The sequence below is a fragment of the Schistocerca cancellata genome, chromosome 10 (genome assembly GCF_023864275.1).
Source record: "Schistocerca cancellata isolate TAMUIC-IGC-003103 chromosome 10, iqSchCanc2.1, whole genome shotgun sequence".
Classification (NCBI taxonomy): domain Eukaryota; kingdom Metazoa; phylum Arthropoda; class Insecta; order Orthoptera; family Acrididae; genus Schistocerca; species Schistocerca cancellata.
Window position 1 is genome coordinate 12,978,766 of NC_064635.1, and position 5,192 is coordinate 12,983,957.

The following is a 5,192-nucleotide window of genomic DNA, read 5'->3' on the forward strand; positions in this document are numbered from 1 at the left end:
TAGCGCATACAATTTAACTCGGTTGATTTTATATGGGGTTGCAGCGTCCAGGTCAAGCAAATGGAATGGAGAAAAGTAATGCAGGGGAAGTATGTTTTGCAACAAGTTTCTACCCTCACTGTGGATAGTAAGCTTTCTTATCTGAGAAGGAGATATGGGTAGCACTTGCGATGCACCGAAATTTCCTTCCTCATTCATTCTGACATTCTCTCTCTCTCTGTCTTTCTGACCCATACACACACACACACACACACACACACACAGACACACACACACACACACACTAAATATCATTGAAGGTTCATCATTTTAAAAATAATGGTGTTCCAAGGAAAGTCCTTCATTTTAAAATTTAGTTAGGTGCTAAAATTGATGATAATATGGGGGCGGTTGGGAGGGGGAGGCAACACATGACACGGAGGGGGGGGGCGGAGAGGGGGTACCAGCTAATACCTAACTGCACTCAGCGGTAATTGTCTACGAAAGGTTGGAAACCACTGGATTAGAAAGTATCAGGATCTATGGAAGGAAAGTCGAATATTTCAAGAAGCTAATGCATCTGTTCTTGTTTCTGTCAAAACCAGAAGTGGTGGAAGTTAAAGATGCCGATGTGTTGCCGTGCTTGCACGTGGCCCGGCTATGAACCCTGTGAAAAGCCGCTCGGGAAAACTTGCAAGGCGAGTTTATCGCAGTTGAAGGCAATCTGAGGCAGTGAGTGAGCTGAAAAGTGCGATACGAGAAGATTTGGCGACAGTTGCACTGCAAGAACTGCAACCCCCTCACAAAAACAATGCCGAAGAGATTATTTGAGGTAACTGGGAGGAACAGAGGTTGCACAAAGTACTAAGAATGCAATAAAGCATCAGGACAACCACAGACTTCATACTAACTTCCATGCAGAAAATGCAAGTGCCTCATTCTGTTACCCCTGTTATGAAAGAAACTACGCAATTCTGTCACGATCGTTTATCTCTTATGTATCTACTACTTTAATAATAAATTCTGTAGAGTACGCTGCACACATTGTACTATTGCTTTCATAGGATTCCTGCCTTTATACTGATTTCAACTACTGTATATACGTGATGAATGGGTGTTGTGTGGTGTCCATACGTTGGTTAGGTTTAAGTAGTTCGAAGTTCTACGGGACTGATGACCATAGCTGTTAAGTCCCATAGTGCTCAGAGCCATATGAGCCACTACTGTAAATACATAATTACGTTTTTGCGGAATCCTACTCCACTTCCACAATTTTGATTCTTTCCGTGACAGTTGTAGTAATTCGGTGCTAAATCACAGCCAATGTCACGCCGCATGTTGCTTCGGCCGCGTGAAGTGTGGAGAAGCTGTTCCGGACACTTGCTGGCTGTTAAAACGCTCTCGTCACCACAACGCTGACAGGCCCAGCACGGTCCAACAATCGATACGTGTACGGATCCAAACATCATAACGCAATTACCGCCACGGTGGGCCCCTGCAAATACCTCCGCCGCACGGTGTATCAAATGCAAACGATTTATGAAAATCACCGCTCGCCGCTCTTAATGAAATCATGCCGACAGCGCACGCGATGACAGCAAAATAAACACGCTCGGCCGCTTGTTGACGCGAGGGGGGGGGGGGGGGGGGCGGCAAGCTGAGGTCCTCTGTGTGTGTGTGTGTGTGTGTGGTGTGTGTGTGTATGTGTGCGTGTATATGCGGGGAGGGGAGGACGTGGGATGTGGGATGGGGTGGGGGATGAGATGGCACAGAGTGGGTTAGCTGGTTTGTTGGCGGCGACCTTTTGATGGAGACCGGACGATTTTATTTCTTTTTTAAAAATGAGTTATTAATGCGATTAGCTGTCTGCCGGTTTGTTGACTGCCGGTGCGGAGTGATTACGCCAAATGCGTAAAGCGCGGCACATGCGTTTTACGTGGGGTCGCGATGCGAAATAGTAAATGTGTGGCAAGGGTGTGTGGTATGCTTGTTGGCTGAATAATTTCGTGCGCGTGCGTAGCTGCAAGGGGCGGGGGGGGGGGGGGAGGGGAGTTGTCGATCACACACTGAAGCAGAAGTGGGATAGGCTCGCATTTTTACAAGTAGAGCAGGAGAGTACATCAAATACAGCTCTTGTGCCCAGTCCATTTGAACGCTCTCTGTTGTATTCCTTTGATGTTAAATTTACAGTGGTGTTTCTGACTCTTATGTGGGAGCAGACTGAGCGGTAGAACATGTTACTTTTACACGTAATCAAGAAATATCTGTCAAACTACTACCCTTTAAAACACAGTTTATACGTAATTCATGTCACACAGTCTCATACGGAACCTACATCCACTTTCTTTTATATACTGTATATGTTAAGATACAGTCATCCCCCTTCCCTTCTGTGTGAAAGGATGGATGAGCAAATGTGTTTCTAGTTGCATGCTCGATGGTAGCAGACAAGCCGGTCTGCTAGAGAACAATAGGACTAACGTCGAAACAGGTAGCTACGCTTTATAAAAGCAAAGAGGTTTCTATTCTTGGTATGGTCCTGTCCGTCCCTTCTCATGTTGGTATAGGAAGCTGCCTCTCTGGTCACTTCCGTTTGTATCTGTGAAGCACCCTCAGTAGGGGCCCACGCCAGTCTGTCCGTGGCGAGCGTCTGAAGTGGTAAGATCTCCAGCTAAGCGCGTCTCTGCTAAGTCCGTAGGACAATGGATTTCTTAAATTCAGCCTAACCGAAAATTTAATCACCTTTATTTCAGGTTCAGATCTAAAATATCTTATGTTGTCTTAAATTGCAACACAGTTTAATTCAAGAGCGAAGTTCAGAATATCTTCCAGTAGTTGCTTTGTCACTACTTTGTAAGTAAAGTGGAACCACGTGTTGATGACCCGTAACTCTAACTAAGATCATCAATCTTAAATGCGAATGTGCGTGAGATTATAACGTCTCGTCTTGACAATATTTTTCAATATAGCAACTTTTCTTTATGTTCAACCCACGTGGGGTGTACTTTGTGAGACCAGTACCACGTTCTTATACAATTGTTTGACCCACCAGGTTAATAGTAAGACGATAGTAACCAGTTTGAGGTTTTTCTTTTGTAAATTGCGTTTCGATGTAATTTATTTTAATTATCAAAATTATTGTGGAGTTACACTCTTTGTGTAAACCAAGTTGACCACGTGAAGCATGTGGTGTAATAATCAAAGTAGCCCTCAGCTACTCTTTTCCGGAAGATTTCACAGCGAGTTAGTATGAATTTAGTATACCAGTGTGTGGGAATTTCATGACGGACATGATTGCGCTACGAACGTAAGTTCTTTGGGTGAAAATTGAATCGGTTGTTTGTGGTTAATTTCCTCTTGCATATGTTTCAACGTTCTTCGTGTGCTATTTTATGAATGCAGTGATGTCTCCCAATCTTGGCGCCATATTTGATGTGTTCCGTAAGATTACAAACTCACATTTTCACAATCCTAAATAAGGCACCAGTTCAGTTATGAATGAAGTTTAATATACTGAAATTTTAACGGAACAATGATCAATATTAAAATAAATGTCCAAATATAAACTGATTTCTTTCTTTTTATATATATATATTTCTTTTTATATATATATCACCAGTTGTCGTAAGATGACTATTAAAAGATTATAATTAATGTTAGTCTGTCACAATGTTAGTCTGGTTGGGAATTTGGTAAGCTAGACTGGATACCTGGTGAAACAGTTGCTCAGTAATGCAAGGTTAACTTCCCCCGATAGGTCACCGCTTTTAACCCGTTTTTATTGTCTTGAATATCAGCACCGCTTTCAGAACAACCTAATGCGTCAACATTACACATTTGCTTTTATTGCTGTTTTATCGACGGTAATTTCATCCCTTGTACGCACGAAATCTATCTCTTGTATTGATGTTATCAGAAAACTTAGAAATCTACACATCAGATTTGACAAAATTTAGTGAAAACCTTAGTGTTGCAAACCTTTGCTACTGTGAGGCAATTCCACACGGCACAAACACAGGAAACTCTGGACGACTGGAGCTAACTGTAAGAGTTTGTCCAAGGTGTGTGTGCAACATTCGCTTCATTGATGACGTCAGTTCTTCCTTTACTCAGTTCGGCTGGGTGCGATCGGTCAGAAAGGGTGATTCTCACTCGCTCTGTTTACTTTATCGGTTCTACATCAACATCCATACTCTTCAAGCCACCTGACGGTGTGTGGCGGAGGGTACCTTGAGTACCTCTATCGATTCTCCCTTCTATTGCAGTCTCGTATTGTTCGTGGAAAGAAGGATTGTCGGTATGCTTCTATGTGGGCTCTAATCTCTCTGATTTTATCCTCATGATCTCTTCGGGAGATATACGTAGGAGGAAGCAATATACTGCTTGACTCCTCGGTGAAGGTATGTTCTCGAAACTTCAACAAAAGCCCGTACCGAGCTACTGGGCGTCTCTCCTGCGAAGTCTTCCACTGGAGTTTATGTATCATCTCTGTAACGCTATCGCGATTACTAAATGATCCTGTAACGAAGCGCGCTGCTCTCCGTTGGATCTTCTCTATCTCTTTTATCAACCCTATCTGGTACGGTGTCCCCTCAGTCTACATCTACATCACCATCTATGTACACTCCGGAAGCAAGCGTACGGTGCATGATGGAGGGTACTTTATATCATTACTAGGCGTTTCCTTTCCTGTTCCAGTTGGAAATGGACCGAGGAAGAAACGACTGCCTATAAACTTCCGTACTAGCTATAATTTCTCTTTTCTTGTCCTCTAGGTCCTTACCCGAATTGTACGTTGGTGGCAGGAGAATCGCCGTGAATGCAGCGGCAAATGACGGTTCTCTAACTTTTCCCAGCAGTGTTGCGCGAAAAGAACGTCACCTTCCCTCCAAGGATTCCCATTTGAGTTCATGAAGCACCTCAGTAATACAGGCGTGTCGCTCTGATCCACCAGTAGCGAATCTAGCTGCACGCCCCTGGATTACTACGATGTCTTCCCTTAATCCGACCTGGTGCGGATCCTAAGGATGGATCACACTAATGTTTTATAAAATGTCTCCTTTTTAGATGTGCTACACTTTTACAAAACTCTTTCAACAAACCGAAGTCGATCGTTCGCCATCCCTACTACGGTCATTACGCACTCGTTCCACTTCATATCGCTTTACAACATTACGCCTGGATATTTAAGGGAGGTAGGACGTCAAACGGGC